This window comes from Hydra vulgaris, chromosome 14 (assembly GCF_038396675.1).
Source record: "Hydra vulgaris chromosome 14, alternate assembly HydraT2T_AEP".
NCBI lineage: Eukaryota > Metazoa > Cnidaria > Hydrozoa > Anthoathecata > Hydridae > Hydra > Hydra vulgaris.
In genome coordinates, this window is record NC_088933.1 from 29,909,232 (window position 1) to 29,931,904 (window position 22,673).

The 22,673-nt window shown below is 27.0% G+C and overlaps 1 long non-coding RNA gene across 1 annotated transcript; it reads right to left on the reverse strand.

The window, feature by feature from the left end:
• Positions 1 to 16,433: 16,433 nt before the first annotated feature.
• On the reverse strand, positions 16,434 to 22,345 carry LOC136090427 (uncharacterized). The gene is made up of 5 exons (XR_010643416.1): positions 22,247 to 22,345; positions 18,585 to 18,871; positions 17,943 to 18,155; positions 16,914 to 17,073; positions 16,434 to 16,589 (listed from the first exon to the last, which is right to left on the reverse strand). It is a non-coding gene; the product is annotated as an uncharacterized LOC136090427 (long non-coding RNA).
• Positions 22,346 to 22,673: the final 328 nt, after the last annotated feature.

Here is a 22,673-nt window from a genome sequence, read left to right on the forward strand (position 1 = left end):
TTCTCCTGATTCCATTTTCTATCTCAATAAATATTTTATTCTTTTTTGTATGAAGTAAAGTTGACATATGCTTTTTCTAATGATGCTCATTTTCCTCAAAAAATAAAAAACGCAATTTAAACATATCTTGACCTAATTTATCGTCTTAAATTTGCATCTCTTTCTCTTTTCGACATAAACTATCGTGGTCACTGCTCAAAGGAGCTTTTATCTCTAGTTCCATTAACCAAAACTCATTCTCGCTTGACTCGTCTATCATCAAAGTTTCATTTTTTACTGCATCTGTCCCTGCATGCTCTAAAAACTTTCATTCGTCTACCTTTTTTTCCCAGCACTTCAACCCTTTGAACTTTCTCCCATCTTCATGTTATCGTATTAAAAAAAAAAAAAAATTATAACACTTGCAAGTCAAAATAATAACGAGGCTGATGAAAATAAAATAATTATTTAGTAAATAATTTATTTAAAGTTCCACGAGAAATTAAATGAAAAAACAAAATTAAAAATTGAAACAACTTCACTGACAAATTTATATTAAAATTAAAAACAGACTTGTTTCTTCTAATTACAGTAAGCGGTATTAGAAAGTTAACAAAAACAAGATTGAGTAATTGCATTTAGTTTGTTACCTTGGTTTTATTACAATTTTTTTACCATTTTGTTTACCATTATTGGAAGTTTGGTAGTTATGTTACCATAATTGAAAGCTTCTCAATAGTTCTTATCAATAAAAAATTATTACCTTTTTTAATATTATTAACTGAATTGGAATAGGTATAATACTTATTTTTAAATTAAAGTTTTTAAATTTTTTTTTTTAAATAGTGATTTTTTTTTTTAAATATGATATGTTCCTTAACAAGTTTCAAAAAGTTTATTACAAAGTTTTTCCAGAGACTACGAAATTTGTCAAAACTAAAACGCTATTAAATCCTTGAATAACAAATGGTATTCTAAAGTCGTCCAAAAAAAAACAACGTTTATATAATAAATTTATCAAAAAAAGAACACTTGAAAATGAAACCAAGTATAAAAACTATAAGCGTCTTTTTGAATCAATTTTAAGACGTTCTAAAAAATATTATATTCTGAACAGTTAAGTTAACACAAAAATGAAACGCAAAAGACCTGGAACATAGTTAAAGAAGTAATTGGAAAAAAAATCTTGATCGTAATAGCCTTCCAATCAATCTTAAATCAAATAATGAACTTATTACAGATAAATCTTTAGTTGCAGAATAAGTAAATCAGTACTTTGTTAATGTAGGTTGTAACTAACTTAGCATCAAAAATAGAAAACATAAAAGTAAAATTTAAATCTTTTAAAAATTCTAATAATACCAATGTAATGGACAATAATGAACTTACGGAAAGAGAACTGTTGGATGCCATGTTTTTGTTAAAACCTAAAAAAAGTTTAGGATATGATGATAACAGTAGTCGCGTCATTATAAAATCAATAAAATATATAACTATTCCACTATTGCATGTTTTAAACCTATCTTTAAAACATGGCATTTGTCCTGAAAAACTTAAAATTGCAAATTTTCAAATCTGGTGATGTTGCAAACCTTGTAAACTATTGGCCGATCTCAATTCTTCCTTGTTTCTCAAAAATACTCAAAAGAACTATGTACAATAGACTTTATTCCTTTCTGAATAGCAATAACATTCTTTATTACAAACAATTCGGATTTAAGTCAAGACATTCCACTGACCATGCCATTATTCACCTTATTCACGACATACTTAAAGCGTTTGATGAAAAAAAATATACAGTAGGAGTTTTTATAGATCTCAGCAAAGCGTTTGACACAGTTGATCATAACATTCTTCTAGCTAAACTAAAACATTATGGCATAAAAAACTCAAACATTGATTGGTTTAAAAGTTACTTAACAAATAGAAAACAATATATATCGTATGACGAAGGAAAATCAAAATATACGACAGCCACATGCGGTGTTCCTCAAGGATCAATACTTGGACCACTACTCTTTCTTGTTTATATAAACGACTTACATAGGTTTTCTAATATTTTAACTTCAATTTTGTTCGCCGATGACACAAACTTGTTTTACTCTAATAGTAACATCGACTTCTTATTTGAAACAGTCAATAAGGAACTCACAAGTTTAACTGAATGGTTTAAGTCGAATAAACTATCCTTAAATAGAATTAAAACCAAACACACTCTTTTTCATAGACTCTACGAAAAAAAAATTACTCCATTAAACTTCCCTATCTTTGTATTGATAATTCTATTATAAAAAGAGAGCACTCGTGCGATTTCTTAGGAGTATTTCTAGACGAAAATCTTTCATGGCGTGAACACTTAAGTATAATAGAAAACAAAATATCAAAAAATATTGGCTTATTTTATAAAGCTTAAAGGTTTTTAGACCAAAACTGTTTAAAAAACATGTACTTTTCTTTTATTCACAGCTATCTTAATTATGGGAACATTGCTTGGTGCAGCAGCAACGCAACCAAGTTGAAAAAACTACTCAGTAGACAAAAACATGCTATACGATTTATTTCAAACTTATTTTTTTAACTTTATTTTTATCTTCTTTTTTATTATTTTCTGGTTTTTATTTTTTTATTTATCTTATTAATTTTCTTATGCGAACAAGCCACCTGGTTTGCTTTTTTATGTTCTTGTTATTATTAATTTAAACAGTGTAAAAAATAACTCTTAATCCTAATAATAATAATTGATTATTAATCAATAAAATATTTCAACGAACAGTTCTTTTTATAACTTTATTTTAAATCAGCTCTTATATAAAATATTGTTTTGTTTTTGTACACCTTGAAGTTTTTATTGTCTTTTTTTAAATTGTGCCATATTTTTTGTTTTTTTTGTTTTTTGTTTTTTGGCTTTTGCTAATTAAGTAAAAATATTTTTCAATTAATTTTTAACGGTATAATAAAATATTTATCTTATAAAACTACTGCTTTATAATGTAGAAATACTGATGATTATCTAATGAGTTTTCTTAAAAAAAAACAAACAGTAATCCGATTAATGGCTATAGCGGTTATGGTTTATTCTTAACTATCTGGAATACATTAAAATCCTGAAATTGTTTTAGAAGGAGTTTTTTTTAAAATTGTTTTAAATACTTTTTAGAACAGTTTTTTCACTTATTTATTAATGATAGAGGAAAACTGACCGGTCCTCAAGTTTACATAATGTAAACACAAATATAGTTATCTAATTATACTAACTATTTTCAAAATTTGTTAGTAGTAGTATTTTCAGCAGTTTAGAATAAGGATAGTTATTGTACGGCATACTTGCTGAATGTTGTTTTGCAATGAATAAAACTTGATATACCTTACACAAAGAAAATAAATAAGTTTGTGGAGCCGATGCTTCACTTAAAACTATGTGTCCACGACGTATTTGCAAAAAAGATTTTACTTGGATGGAATTTTCTCATTTACAGATTTCATCTTAAGAATTATCTTGATAAGCAATAAAATCCTACATGATGTTAGACAAAATAAACGAAACCAAAAAAAATGATTAAAAAACCTAAACAAAGCACTGAAAATGTTTAATTATTTCATGAAATATATCATTTAAATTCAAATATTTATATGCTTAATAACATTATTTGATTACTAATATAGATTATTAATTTATCTATTATATTGTCTGCATCCATATTTAATAAACGTTGCAACCATACCTTATAAAGTTGCCACTAAACCTACTAAACGTTGCAACCATACCTAATAAACATTACAACCATGTCTAGTAAACGTTGCAACTATACCTAATAAGCGTTTGCAAAACTACGATATGCAGCTATAAATATCTCTAAATGTAATTGTTTTCATTAAAGCTAAGTACACGTAGCTATCAACATATTGCAATAATAAGACATTGAACAGTGGGCCAGAGGTGAGAAAAACTCCTCAAAAACAAAATTGGGATAATTTCTATTTATAAATGTAACCTAAAGACTCCCAGCACTCTAAAACTGATATAGCTTTTTTCCGACAAAGATTTTTAAGCTCAGTATATTAATTTAAGCACAAATATTGCAATATTTTGCATCCTATAAAAAGTAATAGGAAGATAGTAAGACAATTTTCGGAACATTTTGATTTCTTAACGGCATATGTTAGTCCATAAAATTCATTTTCTGAAATAAGAAGAAGAAATATAAAAATTTTTCTTTTAAACTTGCATTTATTTAAATTGTTTTCAATAAATTCCTCTAACATGTGCGACCTTTTTTTAGCACTTACCTTTACACAAGCAGAAAAACACTAGGCCGGACATGTAGCCAACTTTAGATTACACTTTCATATATATATATATATATATATATATATATATATATATATATATATATATATATATATATATATATATATATATATATATATATATATATATATATATATATATATATATATATATATATATATATATATATATATATATATTTATATAAAATATCATTTCGAATTAAAAAACTGGAGGACGCATAGGGAACAGACTTTAGACTTTAGAAATCGTCTAAATTGTTAAAGCGTATTTTTTCACCTTTAATGTTGTTGTTGAAATTTATAGAACAATCGATGACAGATATATGACTTTTGATTAATAGTTTTTTTATTATTAACTATTTTTATTATGCTTGGATGGTTTTTTAATATACATATTTGTGGATTATTGTATTGCGTTAAATTTATGTGAACTTCTTCAGAAGATTATATTTGGAAGAGAAGAAATATTATTTGGATTAATGTATGCAAAGTATTTTTATTTATGTAAAAAAAGAGTTTAATTTAGTGAAGAGAATTTAGTTTGTGCAAAATATAAAAAAAAGTTCTTAATTTCTGGTTGTGTTAAAAGCAAGAAAACTACATCATTTCGTAAATAAGTTTTAACATTAATGTCGCCTTTTTTAAAATGCCGTTTTCACAAGGAAAATTGTACTTTAAACACATGTGCTTTGTTCATTTAAGTCCCCCTCCACTCCCCCAAATTGGAAAAGCAGTATATCCTTTTCTTTGGTGTCTTCTATTTAGAACAACAGTAATATTACACATCAAATATTCTATGCTTACGACACAGGTCAAGTTGACTAGTTTAACAAGGGTATCCAGTTAAATACCATGTTGCTGGAGGACATTGAACTGGGGCAGGAGGTTGCTAATGTTATGATGAGGTTTATTCCTTCATGATTGTCTAAGATGGATAATCAGGAGTTGTTGTTGGAAGAGCTGGAGACAGAAAAGAAGATGGAAGTTAATGAAGAAGGTAAACCAAATATAACATAATTATAAATTGTTTTTAAAGTGGGTGATGTATATACATTTATATATAGCAAGTTTGTAACAATAGCATTGGGGAGGAGAGTTAAAGAGATCCATCTCCATAAAATTAATTAAATCATCAATTAACTTTTAGCAAATTATTTTAGGATAATGCTGGTAAGAATCAGAGCAGTAGTCGAAAAAAGTCATTTGACGAGGCAACATCCACCCAGTGGGCCCAGAACGCCAGCTGGACGTCTTGAGGACGTCCTACGGACTTGTGGCGTCCATAGGACGTCGTTTAGAACTCCTGAGAAAAGGAGATAAGGACAATACCGGAAAGACTCTAAATCAGGTACTAAGAACTTGCTACAATAAGTTGAAGGAGGAGGGGAGTGAGAAGAACGTTAAAGTTATAAAGAAGATCAATTTCTACAATGACTGAGCAAAAGTGATACACTGGTTTTGAAGCTTTAGCCTATCTTCTAGACTGTGCATAAGTAAATAGGTAGGCATAGTTTTTTATAATAATAATACAATTATAGAAAAAACATCACAAAGTTAATTAAGCCTAAACATACTTTTTTCAGAAATTTTATTATTGCTTAATTTTATAAACATATTGGGTTAAAAATAAAGATTTCAATTTTTTTTCTTTATTATTGTTTTAAAATAAAACACAAAAAAACCAACAGTTCTTGACACTAAAGACACGTAGATTGAATCAAACCAAAAATACATGTCTGAAAACTAGATGCAAAACTGAAATTTATTAGGAAAAAAATAATGTTCATTCTAAAATTCTAGTTTTGACGAATGATTATTTAAAAAATTAACAATATAATAAATATATTGTTTCTCTAAAAATTGGTAAACAATTATAAGAGTAACAATATATTTATTATAAAAATAGCTATTATAACTATTTATAAAATAATTACCATAAAAATACAATTACACATAAAAATATACGACAAGCAATTATTGATAAAAGTATAAACATGCAATTATTATAAAATATTAATAATATAAAAATTACAATTATTATAAAAATAATAAACATTCATAAATTAAATATAAATTAAAAAATTTCATGTTACTATCCTCTTAAAGTTTTTTTGCGAACATTCAGATAAAAAAGTATAGATATTTTAATTTGTTTTTTTGTTTATGTTTAATTTTAAAATTTTTGCGGCAGATCTTCCAGAAATTAAATTTAAACAAAGTCTGTCTACCTTTCATTTGTAGATAAAGATCATGGAGTGCTTCCTTCAGATAGCCTACAGGCTGGATTTTATAAAATCGATGGTAAGAAGGAGGAGATAATGAGCTAATTAAGCCTAAAAATAATTATAGATTTAAATAGCGTTAAGAGTTGGCTTTAGTATCAATGTTGATGTTCTAAAGTCAGGAGGATCTGAAAACTCCAATAATGAAAATACTGCCGCTGGATTTTTTAGACTGTAAAAAACGTCAGCAGAGATTTTTGTATTGATGATGAGCTGGTGAATAGGTTTTACATTACCCACTGTATCCTCTCAAGCAATGACAACGTGGACCCTTTATCATACAGCTTTATCAGTGTACTGGAGACTGCACGACTGTACATTAGCCTGTACACCTGTTATAATATGCTCCAAGCAGTACACAAGTTTTAAGGTTGTTAGTATAAAGGCCATTCCAGTTGGATCCTTGTCAGAGCAGTCACAGGAGTCCTCTACATGGTGTTTAAACACAACAGGAAGAACTACACAAAAAATTCTCCGGGCCCCAGGCAAACTATTATCATATAACGAGGGTGCTTAAAATGAGATCCTAAGATGTTTAAAATGAGAAGGAGTCAGAAGAATATCACAGACTTCAATCAAGTTGAGAAGGCCAAGGAGCTTATGATGAAATTATAAATGATGTATATTATAACCTAGATTCTTATTATAAAAAAAAGTTCAATTTTATAGTACGTTATATGTTTATATTCACAATATCAAAGAAATTAAATTCTTAAAATGCATAAAAATAAAGAATATACCGTCTTAACAACCCAAGACCACACCTAAAATGATCACCTATGGATTCATGAATACTTCAAGAGATCAAATATGGTCTCTAGGAGACAAATAAATTGTATACTGGTGTTTTGAAGGAAAATAAAAGAATGTCGATACCAAATTGGAAATAAATTTAATGGTCAGACGAGTCAAAATACAGTCTTGTCTCATCAGATAGATTCCAGAAAAATTAGTATAAAAAAGAAGCTTATACACTGAATTATTTGTAGGGTGCTGTAAAGCATAAAGAAAAATATATGCTGGTTTGGGGAAGGATAGAGACTTGATGGTAAGACTTATGTCCTCTACTTGCTTCTGTTGTTCTTTTATTTTATATATATTTTGTTGATGAAACTTTTAAAACAACGAAATAAAAAAATGATTATAAATGAAGAAAACATAAAAAACATTAACGCATGAGTTAGAAAAGAGTGGAAAATTTAAAATTTATTGATAAAAAATAAATGATGTGGTGTGTTGTGGTATTTTTAAAGCAAACTTGTGACTAAAAAACATATATCAAACAACATTTCTGATATTTTTAACATACTTAAATACAAACTTTGTTTATTGTTATATTAACGCATTAGTTTTTACCACTTTATTTTCATTAGTAAAAATGTGAAATTTGTGTCATTTTTAAAATTTTTCACCAATATTAGAAAGATTAAAAAAATAATTAGATGAAGATAATTAAATTTGATGTCAGATTAGAATCACCAAACTAATTTGATGTCATATTGGAATCACCAAACAAATTTGATGTCATATTGGAATCACTAAGTATAGGTTTTTCCAACTTTATAGGATTGTTATTTTTTTAATCTCCTTTATTTATAGGGTTAAGTTTTATTTTGCGGTAATAAATAAATAGTTGCGCAACATATGCAATTAAAATTAAGGTCATTATTGTCATCGTAATGATTGAAGATGTTTTTGGTGAGTAAAACACAACTGTTATCACTGCCCAGACAATTGCTAATTTTGATATACGTTTTCCGGTGGAGTGTGTGCAATCACGGACATCTTCAGAAACATACGTTTGAAGAAGACTAATAAACAGTCCATCGGAGTTTGCCCACAGTAAAGCTAACGAAAAGCAAACTGGAGAAAAAAAAATTATAGTGTGTTCAATATTTGATGCAATGTGAGAATTCTGATGCAATATGTAAACTACTATAATACTGGCAGCTTCAATTATCGAAGACAGAGTTAAAAATATTTGAAGATACTTGACCTGAGATATTTGCACTATTATTATTAGAATTAGGCCGTATAATACACTGATAATTGCGTAAACGTGGATAGAGCCTATGACACTTAGTTTCATTTTCTCGTAAATCAATATAGGTATCATTAACTCGAGGAAAGTAACAACAAAGTAATACAAAAAGTATATTCCTGTCACAACAATTTGGACAAATAAATTGTTTTCTGTAGCACATTCTTTATTTTGTGGAAATAAACGACTTTTTTTACTTTCAATTTTACTCGAATAACCTTTCAAAAAGAAAGCATTATTCAAAAGCATGATGAAAAATAGAGACGCCATTACAAGCCCAGAGCTATTTCCTCCATTCATGCGAAAATTAAAAACATCAAACTTTAAGTAAGAAGCTATAACATTAATACCAGGTGAAAGTATAATTCCAATTACAAATGAAGCCAAGCATTCCGTTGCCATTTTTCGGTTAGAAATCAAAGAGCTACTTGACTTTGTTTGCTCCAATAAAATCACGTAGTACCAAGAATCACCAAGTCCAGCCACAAATCGACCTACCAAAGGCAAAAAAGAATAATAGTTTAACATGTAAACAAGATTTCCCACTACTTGTAAAAAGTTTAAAAGCAAAAGTATTTTTTTCTCTTCAAATTTATTCAAGTTATTTACTATAAAAGCGGAAAATGCTGATGAGCACGGATAAGCAATATACGTCACACAGTACATAAACCTGTTTAATTTATTTTTTCCGAATTCTCCTATATACGGCCAAAGTGTGGGCCAAATAATTGAATAGGAAACTCCCAGCAGCATTGAGTTTAAAAGAATTATTTTTCGGTTTTTAAAATAGGTATCATTGTTTTTTTCTGTTAGATTTTCTATTTCGGGTTCTTTAACTATTAGACAGTCTGTTTCAGTTTCTTTACCTATTAGACTGTCTGTTTCTTTAACATCATTTTCTTGCAATTTACTTACATTAAGATTTATATTTTGAGGTACAACTGCATTTTCATTTGTTATTGTCAGGTTTGTAATTTCATCTGGGCTTTGTTTTTTTGTTATTTGGTTGTTTTTAGCTTTTTCTGGTAACATTATTTCTTTGTTTTTTGTTTCTTTCACTGACTCTGAATCGTTTAGATTTATTTCCTCTTTGTAAATTACATCTACAGAATGTTTTATCAGTTTTTTAATTGCATCTGGGCTCTCTATTATATCATAATCTTTCTCATCATCTGTTTCACATTTTTCATCTTCTTTAAACATTTCTTTTATCTTTAATACTATTGAGAACCGAAAGAAATATTTAATATACCGTTAGTCGAACATCGTTTAAATTTTTGCAACATAAAAAATTTCTTAACTTTCATTGGATTGCACTATTAACATTTATTATATTACTAGATTAGTTTCCATTGAATTTGCTTTGAATAGAAAAAAACCATAAGATAATGGATTTGGATCAACTGAATTAGTCAAATAAAAAGAAAAAAAGCAATATCAAAACCTTTTATATAGAAGCGGATTCATTCCTTTTTATCAGCATTTTAGGATCTTCTATAATTTAGTACCACTCTACAGTCTGAAATTTATCCCCCGTTTTCTTGCACCACTCTTATACGAAACTCTGGAATTCACTTTTGTTTGACTTTCTAAATTTTTTGATTCATTCAATAACAAAGTTTACTTGCCAATCTTGATCATAACTATGGCAATAAAGTTAAAAAAAGTGGCTTTTATTATAGTGGAGTTTAAGTAGGTTTTTATCAATGCAGTTATTCTGGAACTTTCAATAGTGTTTAAATTTATTTAATAAACTGCTGTTAATCAAACTACTTTTGTAATAAACCAGTTTTGTTTAAGCCAGTGTTGTACTAAACCAGTTTTGCTTAAACCAGTGTTGTAATTAAACCAGCTAGTGTCATTAGTACAAAGCAAAATATATTTTTACAGAACAGAAAACATTTATACAGAATAGAATTTTTTTTCTTTTTCTTTATTAAAACTTACTATAGTTACAATCTTTAAATTTAATTTATCTAAATAGTAGAATATATATATAAAAGATAAAAAAGAAAGTTGCGAAATAAAAGTAATAAAGAACTCGGAAAATTGAAAAAGACCGGAAAATCTTGTCACCAAGACCCGCTAAAATTTAACTCGAGAGACCACGAATATTCGGTGACTATTCGGTATTTGGCCTATTCGGCTATTTTTGCTACTACTTGGTATTTTGCCGAACTCTGAAAACTTATCGGCCGAATACCAAGTTGTAACAAAAATAAACGCATAAAAAAAGTATTACAAAATTAGCTCTTTTTTTTATTTTAAGAAATAATTGACATATTTGAGTTGATTTGAGAAACAGTATTTTGTCTTGGAGGAGTCAGGAGCTCTTGATATTGTACCCGTGGAGCAGTAGAAGCGCACTTGTCTCAGAACCAAAGGATCGATGGTTCAAACCCCACCTCTGAGCAAGTTTTACGACATCGGTTAGGAAGGAGGCATGAACTTCCTATTAAAAGCTCATCCGCGATAAGACCGTAAAGACTTCTTGGGGTACCTAGCTAAAATTAAAAAAAAAAAATTGTACGCAGAGTCCCACAGAGATCAATGTTTGGACTTTTATTATTTTTAATATTCATTAATGATATGAATAAAGCTTCTCATAAAATATAGTCAATTTCGAGTAAGAAAAAGACGTCAAACCGTTGTAACTTGGTTGGATTTTGGTCGCGACGCAAATTAACTAAATTCCAACGATGTTCCAACGTTGACATAACGGTGTTATTCTAAAGTTTGTCTATCAAACATTGGAACAACATCGGAAACACATTATCATCTAACGCCTTGGATGTTAACATTAAAACGATGTTAGAACTATGTTTGTTGTTTAACGTTAGACTAACATCAGTCCAATTAGAACAACTTTGGAACAACTTTTAAGATTAAAGCAGCATCAGCATTCCAACATAAATACAACTTGATTTTACCATAATCATAAGAATAAATAGTTTGGAAAATAAGTTAGTTTCTATTGTTTTACTGTTTTATGTTGAAACTCCTATGAACGAGCCGCTGAAGGTGCACAATAAGATAAACAAAACTTTATTCAACATAGCTCTCCTTAAGAGTTTAAACTGAAGATTGGTTTTGAGATTTAATGTGAGTTACAAGTTGTATTTTAAATGCTATATTTAGCAAACAATTTTTTTATAAAATGTTGAGGTTGTTGATAAGTAATAAAAACATTAAAAACAAAATGGCTTTTAAAAGCGTTGAACAACAATTGCCTAATAAATAAAATTTATTTTACATAGCTAAAGTAGTTTTAAATAAAGTAATACATACATATATATATATATATATATATATATATATATATATATATATATATATATATATATATATATATATATATATATATATATATATATATATGTGTGTGTGTGTGTGTGTGTGTGTATACAGTATGCAAAAAAAATAATCGTACACTTAAAAAAAAATTATTATTTTAAAGATTGCTGCAAAAAAATAAGTTTTCCGTTAAAATATTTGAAATTTTTTTTAGATATCTAATCAAGAATTGTTTTAAGAATTTATTTGTGTATTAGTGAACTAATTGCTTTTTATACCTATTAAATTTTTTACAATTGATCTAATGATGCATAAAATTGACTGCAAAAAAAATAGTCGTATGCTGAAAAAATAGATCGTTTTTTTAGCATAAATCGAGCAAATTGAACGATCAAACTAGTTAGTAAAATTGAAAATAATAATTTTTTAAATACACTCTCATTCTGGAAATAAAATATAGTGTTTCAGCAAAATGGCGTCAAGAAAATAACATTTGTCTCTCCATCAACGAAGCCTCGCAGTTAATTTGAAAAATCATGGAAAATCCTACCGTCAGATCCAAAAAGAAACAGGAACTCCTTTTACAACAACGTCCTCAATTATTAAGAAGCATAATCTGAAAGGAACCGTTGCTAGTGTGGCTGACAGAGGACAAAAACGCAAGACCACCAATACAATTGATCGCAATATCATCATTAATTTGAAGAAAAATATATTTGTTTGGGCCACTAAATTAGCTTTAAAAGTTCAAGAAGATCACAATATGACAGTAACCCCTCAAACAATTAAAAATTGTATTAGAGAACAAGGATATAGAGGAAGAGTTGTTCGAAAAAAATATTTTTTAACTGCAAAACAAGTGAAACGTCGGTTAGAACTTGCAAAGAAGTACGAAAAAATGCCAATATCATATTAGAAGAAAATTTGTGATCAGATGAGTCAAAATACAAACTCGTCTCATCGAACGGAGTTCAGAAAGTGTGGCAAAAAAAGAAGATGCTTATAAATTAAGTTGTTTGCGAGGTAGTGTAAAGCATGGAGGAGGAAATATGATTATTTGGGGTAATATGAGTTGGAAAGGAGTGAGGAAATTGACATTTATTGATAAAAAAATGGATGCTTCAATGAATTGGGAAATTCTCAAAGCCAACACTGCGACCATCTACTAAAAAATTAAGAATAGGAAACGATTTTATACTACAGCAGGATAACGATCCGAAACAAATCGCTAAGAAAAAGAAAGGTATTCTTTGATACAAACATCATCAATGTTTTGGAATGGCAATCTCAAAGTCCGGACTTGAATCCTATTAAAAATTTGTGGTATATTTTGAACAGAAAAATTGGTGACCGAGCATATAGACGCAAAGACGATTTGAAAGAAGCCATAATGAGCGTATGGGGTAATATAACAACAGAAGAGACTCAAAATCTGGTCAACTCAATGCCAAATTGTCTAGCTGAGACCATTAAGGTCAAAGAATACTAATTTACACTCGATACTAATTTCCATAAAATTTGATCAGTATGATATTATTTTCGAACTGTACGATTATTTTTTTTGCAGTCAACTTTATGCATCATTAGATCAATTGTATAAAATTCAATAGGTATATTCTTTAAACAATACTTGATAAGATATCTAAAAAAAAGTGTACGATATATATGTATATATATATATATATATATATATATATATATATATATATATATATATATATATATATATATATATACATATATATATATATATATATATATATATATATATATATATATATATATATATATATATATATATATATATATATATATATATATATATATATATGTATATATATATATTGTCTCTCTCTCGCTCTCTCTCTCTCTCTCTCTCTCTCTCTCTCTCTCTCTCTATATATATATATATATATATATATATATGTATATATATATATATATATATATATATATATATATATATATATATATATATATATATATATATATATATGTATATATATATATATATATTATATATATATATATATATATATATATATATATATATATATATATATATATATATATATATGTATGTATATATATAATATATATATATATATATATGTATGTATTTTTTTTTCGTTTTTAATTTTTATTGGTATTTTAAAGGCTAAAGAAAAGTTATTTCTTAGACTTATGAATATTTTTCACCAATATTAGACAATGTCATATTGACATGGAACAATGCATTTTCAAATAATTTTAAATAAATCTCTCTTTTTTTTAACGATGTGAAGCTTGCAAGAACAAATAATAACAAAACAAATTGTATTTGATTTACTAAAATAAATTACAGTAGTTTAAATTTAATGTAAAAGTAACAAAAAAAAAAAAAGAAATTGATACTTTTGCTATGAGATGTTTTTGCTTATATAATTTACTGTGCACCTTCGGAAGAATGAGAAGGAGTAATTTCTGGAACAAAAATACAAACAAAGCACTATTGTTTGGTTCCAGACTATATATTTCTTGTGACTATGATTTTATACACTGATCTCAAAATAATAACTATTTTATTATGTTATCATTTTGAAATCAGTCGATTTTAGAAAACAAAACAAAAGTCTTGCGCATTTTAAAATGATTAGAAAACTGTTATCGAAAAAAATGTTCTTTTTAACCTGGTTTTTAGGCAATATAATCTGTAATACTAATATTTATTACATTATTCAACAGTCAAATTATATACCAATTTTTTTAACATTGTAATGTTTTGAATAGCAATACAATATTTGATTTTGAAAAGTTGTTGAAATTTTTGTTATGTTTTGTATACTTTATATATTTTACATTACTTATATAGTAAAAATTTCTCACATATAATATTTCACTTAATATTTTATTTATAAATAAATACTGCAATGATGGGTTTTTTAAATACCTACTATTAAACTTTTTAAATACCCATTATTAAAACTTTTTAATAGTTAAATTAAATGTCAATAAAAATACGGAGTTCATTTTTTATAGCATTTAGTTTAGCGGTTTTAATAATATCTTTTTATTTATTTGAATGAAAAATTATTGTTATTTATAGTTTCTTGTGGAACTAGTTCTAGACAAGAAGTTACCTAATAAGCTTCCTCATAATTTGTATAATGTGTTTATTTTTGTATAGTATAGTAATTTGTATTGTATAGTATTAAATTTGTACATTTTTTTATTCAAAGATTTTTTTATGTAACTTATTAGAAAATAAGGACTAAATGATAAGGATTAAATTTATAGAATTTGTATCGCTATCTCTTTTGCATTTTTTTTTTAATATACACATTTAATAGTGCTTTTAGTAATTAAATTCTAAAAGTTAAATTTACCGATAAAAACCTTACTGACATGCTATTCCTACAATATTATAACTGACACTGACTCTCACAAATTTGAGTCTCAAATCACGAAAAAGGGTTAAAAAAATTAATTTTTTAATGTTTTGTATTAGATTATCTTTATTTATTTATTTTTTATTGTTATTCACCTCCACATTACTACCAGGGACGTGGTAGGGATTACAACTTCTCAATTATGAAGCAAACGCTTTGCCATTACACCACTACCACGTAATTAGGTGTCCTTTTTTTCTTCTTCAGTGTTTTACTTATATATTTATTATTAGTCATTATTTTCAATACATTCAAAATACTGAAAATAACATATGTTATTTTCAGTACTTAGCAGTACAAGGTGTTTCCTTTTAAACCTATCGGTAGAAACCTATCGATAGAAAAATAAAGAATAGTCTTGTTTCTTATGAGAAAGAGAAAAATTTTCGCAACGGAATCAATAAAGACAACAATATAAGGACATAAAGAAAAAGCTAAGAGAGATGGAAGACAGGTCCAGAGGGAACAATTTACGTGTAAATGAAATAAAGGAAACAGAAAATGAAAACTGGAATGTAAGTGAAATGAAGATTAAAAAATTATTCAAAGAGTGTTTAGGTTTAAAGGATATGAAAATTAAACGAGCGCACCAGACTGGATATAGGGATAAAAATAAACCTAGGACAATAGTTTTAAAATTTTTGGATTATAAAGGCAAAGTTAAAATCTTGAAAAAATCTGTTTATGTTAAAACCCAGTTAACACGCTAAGGTTCAGAAAACGTTTTTTAGACGTATATTGGAAACGTTATTCTCAGAGCTTTTTCTATCTAAAGGAAACGGTGATGGGACGGTTTTTAATAAACGTTCAAAAAACGGTTTTTGAACGTTAATTGGAAACGTTTATTTTAGGAGCTTATTCCGGCCAAATGTAATGGTTTAACACTAACTTCAAACGTAACCTAATTAACTTCAATGTAAAAGCATTAACTTCAAACGTAGTTTAATTACCTAAAGGTTTAAGCTTATTTACTTTCGTAATTAAAACATCGGTTCTAATTACAAAAATTTATAAATATAATTTAAAAAAGCATAAGTTTATCATTATAATGATACTAGCATTATAAAGGCACTTAATTTAAAACAACACAACAATAACTTAAAATAAATACTAAATGTTAAAGAAGTTTGCAACAACTACAATTACAAAAAAAGCGTTTTTATTTTTTATCTTCCGCCCTCGGAGCTCTCTTTAAATGGTCTCCTATTAGTCGATCGACAATTTCTTTTGATAGTCTTTCCGTCACCAGAGCACCTACAAAGTAAGAAAACCCAAAAAAAGTTCATATTTAGGTTATTGTTTATTTGATGTTATTACAAAACTTTTAAATGTAAAAATTATGATGTATGCATTATAATATTAAAAACCAAACGGTAATTAATCACTCAAGAACTTCAGTAAAGGTGTGGCATTGCATGACATTATTAGATAAATAACTGACAATTGTATTAAAATATTTATAAATAATAATAAATAAAATTGACTGTAACTAAATATACTCAAAACAAAATCTTACAATTCCAAACATGATCTTATAATTACATTATCTTTTATGCTTTTCTAAAAATTGAAAATTACCAAGTAGAGCCTTGTACAAGTAAGTAGTCTTAAACGGTCGTTTTCCATTTTTTTCCACCTTACTAAATTTAGCTTGTAGCTTTTTTGACATTGTCTTGTCTAAAGCCTTATTTATAATTGATGATGGCGTGTTGCCACCAATCTGTTTCAGCCGGCTGACCTAAAAAAATTCAATAACCCAGATTTAAAAAATTGAAAATAAGAATTGTTTAACAAGAAGTTAATAAAAAACAATAGTATTTATTAATAAAAAACATTTCTTTATTAATAAATTATTATTTTTTAGAATTAGTGCAGTGTAATATGACTTTATGGATTGTGGGAACAAATATGTTCATATAACTTTATAACAATTTCACATGTAATTAGTCTCAAAATTGATTAATTAAATAATCTAAAAGTTCTAAAAGTAAATAATATTTACCAATAAAAAAAAAAATCATCTTTTTTTTTAAGAATCACGTCCTTTTCCTCAAAATCTTCGAGGGTGGATGATTTCTCAATGTGAAAAGCTGACATTTCTGGCATACATATATGAATTTAATGTTGAATAGTAATCTTCATGGTAATTGTGTTACTATAAAAATGCTCATTACTGTTCTATAATAGGTTTAGATTTGGAAAGGCATCCAGTTGTAAAAACTTGCACCAAACTTTGCCTTAATATCATTTTATTTAAAAAACGATAAGAATTTAACCCATATAAGTGTGGAACTATGGATGTAAGACTTCAGCAACAAAAAAATATAAATATATATTTATATTTACATCTTTCATCAAGAGCCTTGAATGTTTCAAGTAGGTTACTATACATAAACTTGCCACCAATGCGATTTGTTTCCAAAAGTTTTTGCTTTCGGTTAGTTGAATTAAAACGCTCAATTTTTGAAATAATAAAACTGCTTTTTAATATATTAATTACTATTAGTATAAATAAAATCATCACAAAAATACTTTAAAAAAATTAAAATAAGATTAGTTTTTTATTTAGATCCTGAAAGCTTTTAGATAATTTACACTTATTTTTACCTGCGAGTTCAACTTCGGAAAAGTTAATTTTTACTACAGAGTTTTCTTTAGATCTCTCCACAATTTCAGAGTGTGTCTTGAGTAAACCTGATTTTTGAAGACCTTGTCTATCTTGTTGGCCTTTTGAATAATACTTTGTTTTTGAAGACAGCTCTATAACCATATGAATATCTGGACTTGGTTCTTGATAATCTGATTTAAAACTTTCATTTTCTGAAATAATTTAATATATATACTTTTAATATTTTTTATAATTTATGAACTTTATTCACAATACACGTATTATATTATAAAAAGTGAAAATAAAATTATCAGAATGAAAATATGATTGTTTTTAATATATAAACAGTTCAAAATACTCAAAGATTTTCAATAAATGATGAATAATACAAACATCAAACACAGAATGATTATAACAATCACATTATTAAAATCCTATTTAATTTCCAGTTCAATTTAAGCTCCATTTTAATTTTTTATACCACTTTTACCACAAAATTTGATAAAACACTGATCTTTTCTTAACTTAAAAATCAATTTATAGTTATAATGAATGGTTATAATAAACGATAACAATTAGTAATAAAAATTAACAACAAAACACATTTGAAAAAAAAATAAATGAAATTAACAGAAAATTACCAGTTTTTCAATTTCATGACAAGAAGTCTCGGTATCTATACTTATGCAAATATTCTAAATATCTTTTGTAGCCATGTCAAGATGAACCTTTTTCAATTAAAACTTTAACCAATTAATATCTGGATCCACCCAGTTGCTAATATAATAATTAAACTGTTTTTTTGACTTAGGTGGCTAATAAACAATATTCTCTTTGTTATTTACCCAGTGTAATGGAACTGTCACTTTTTACAAAATATTGTCTTCAGAGATAATGACTACTGAAAAGACTTAATCTTTTAACAGGACTAAAAGAAAAATTTACATAATGCATTTGACAACATATCAGCTATACTCACATGAACATTTAAGTAACATTTAATATTTACTTAACTTGCCGTTAGACAATATTATTAATAAAGCTTCTTTAAGAAGATTTAAAATTTATGAAATTAATTAAAGTGAAATAAAAATTAATGGACAAAAAATTTTTTTGTTAAGCCAAAAAAAATTAAACTATTAAAATGAAGATAAATTTTTGAAAGCTTTTAATACTGTACTATTTAACATTTATTATAGAGCAATCGTAAAATAACAAATCCTTTATAAACAGGTAAACATGCCCACTTGATCACTAAAGTTTTTATATCTTTGGTACAAAGAATACTCTTTAAACTATTTCTTAAAAAGTAAATATCAATGGATTTTGAATTTAGAAAAATGTCAAAGTACGTATCCAAATCCTTTTTTCTGTAATAGAAGCAACTATACTTTCCTCCTCCTAAATATTCTTTTACTAAAACTACACCATGATAGGTTAAAAAACAACCATCTTTCACATTAGCCTTTACTTCATTAGAAATGGTTGAAGACAACTTCATAAAATTGTTCATTTTATTGAATCTTTTACATATTTGCACAATAGTTTTAAACGCACCTATCTTTTTAGTTGCTGCAAGTAATTCTCAAACTCAAAAGCTGATACATCATCAAGAGGTGTGTTATAAAACTGGACATCGACGCATTAGTGCAAGAGATTATGTACATTGTAAATACAAAAAAGTTCACCAAAATGTTCACTTGAATTAACAACAAAGTATTTTAAAAGTTTGCGAGCGTTGTCTAAATTTAGGTTTTGTAATCTTTATCATTATCACACAAAATTCTAATTCTTAGTCAAGTCATAAGCTATTTTTGCATATAATTACGCCCTCGAGAATTTTTGTTTCTGAATAAAAGTTGCAAATAGAATTTAATAAAAGGAGTCAAAGATAAAAGTAAAACAAAGTTGTCGCATTAACAAGCTATTTCGGCAGTATGGCATTTATGGCGAAAATGATTGGAAAATTTGATGGATCTGGAGGTGTTGTAGTGTGGCTGAAAAAGATCAAACTGGTGGGAGAGTTGCAAAATATGGACAATCTTTCATTGATCATTCCGTTATTTCTTAAAGGCAGTGCGTTCGCATTATATGAGCAACTTAGGGAGAGCCAAAAAACCGCCGCTGCAGACATAGCTCTACTAGATGCATTTGCAGTCGATGGTTTTCAAGCTTGCGAGCAGTTCAGAGATCGGAAATGGAATGACGGTGAATCTGTTTATGTGTATTTGGCCAGTTTACATCAACTTATGAGTTTGGCCAACATTGAAAGCGAAGAATTATTATCCGCTACTAATTTTAACTGCTGCAAGTGTGGCAAGCCTGGACATGCTGCCGAATCTGTTTTTTGAAGAAACAAATTGTTAGCAATGGAATAAAATGCTTTAGATGTGGAAAATCTGGACACATTACAAGATTTTGTTCGTTGCATAAGGAAAACTCAAATGGGGGAATCGCCAGTGCCAGCTGTTTCCCTAAACAACTAATGGCGCTTCCAATATGCACTGTGCAGGTGAACACCTTTGCAGGAAAAGCACTGGTTGACAGCAGATGTACTCGAACTATTATTTCAAACAACATGGCTCAGAAAACCGGTGTTCGTATCAGAAGAAATGAACTAATGGTGTTGGCTGTTAATGAAGAATTTGTGAAAACGGAGGGCGAAGCTACAGTAACATTGATTTTTGAAGGAAAAAAACTCAAAACATCCGTAATGATTCTGAAAAGTGTTGTCAACGGTATTGATGCTATTATTGGTATGGATGTCATTAATCGCTATGGAGGAGGGCATTTGTACAATGGAAAAATTGAATTTGGCTTTGTTTCAATTCATGTAGAGAAACAAGCTGTTGGTATAAAGGACAAGGATTTTGATGCTTATTTTGATGGTACAAAGTGGAAAGAAAAATTACTGGGCAGTTTTCCATTCAATTGAAGTAATTTATCTGAAATCTGATTAATCATAGTACAAGACAGCACATGTTAAGTTCCATTAATATTACCTATCAAAAAATATAGTATTCTACGCGTAACACCTAAACAAACTAGATGCATGTAATCTAATGGAAACATACTAATAAAATTTATTACTGATATTTCTCTTAAAACACTTTTATCGTTACATCTTTTTGAAAGTATTTATTATTGTAAAAATCAACATTTGAGCGCAAAATTGTTAAACCATCATCCACATAACCATAAACAACTCTATTTAAAACACTTTTCCCTACTTTTGTACATCTTTCACATTAATGGTAGCCAGTATGATTTACAATACCTTTAAACATCACACGTGCGGGTGCATCAAAGACAAAAGCATAAAATTTTAATGTGATAATTTTTGCCCAAGTAAGTCAATGGGGTGATGCATAATATCTTAAACTCATCAACCAAATTTTTTAAAAACATATGTGGATTTGGTTTACATGTACTACCAAAATATTCTAATTATCAAAGGAGTATAACCATGGATTCAAGCAGGAATAAGCCATATTTGATAAGAGCTAGACTTAAACAAAGGCATGCCATCTATATTAAAAGTCAATAAAACGACATCTTCAGAGATAGAATGCATACAAATTTGCTTAGTTATCTGGTCCCTTATTCCGATATGAATATATTCCCCTCCCCTATTAAATTGAAGAGTGGGAATATCTCTCTTAATTTGAAGTGATGGTCTACAATCCTTTGGAACATGATGTTGATATTCAAGAAATATTTCTAATGTTTCATTAGTACACTTTTGAGAACAATTGTTTCGCAAAAACCATTTTTGAATTTTTGAACATAAAATATCATCATATTTATTTTGTTTTTTGGCATCAGATAAGTCTTCAGATGATTCACAACCAACTGAATCTTGAAAATCCTTGTGATTAAAACTTTCGAATTCAATATTATCATTCAAGGTTTTTTCAACTGGCGATATGTAATTAGAGTAACTGTTTTCAGAACACAGTATTTCTTAACTATGAAATAAAGTATCACTGACACAATCATTGTATAGATGTAGAACTTCTTTTCTGAAGTTAATTATATAAAAACCTATATAAATCAGAACATAAATGTGAAATGAATGCACATCCTTTGATGTATCTAAAAGTCCTCATAAAAGTTTAAAGAAAACACATTTTCTTTAAACTCAAATAGTGTAATTATTGCCATATTTTACATCTATATTAGTTTTTTAGTATAAGTACTTATATTTACATTAGTCATCAAAATATTTAAAATATGATAATTTAAAAAATTATATCATTTTATAGTTAACTATTTTATACATATGATCTAATATAAGTAATACCTTGTGTTTTGTCCAGATCTACTTTTTGTCTTTATAACAAAATGATCACTTGAAGAATCGCTCATTTTTGAATATACTATAATATATCTATGAATCACTACACACAGATATACATTTAAATTATTAATATATATATATATATATATATATATATATATATATATATATATATATATATATATATATATATATATATATATTATTACTAATTTATATGTATAACTAAAACATATATATATATATATATATATATATATATATATATATATATATATATATACATACACATTTTTATATTTTTTTGTTTTAATAATATATATATATACATATATATATTTATATATATATATATATATATATATATATATATATATATATATATATATATAATATATAAGTGTATATATATATATATATATATATATAT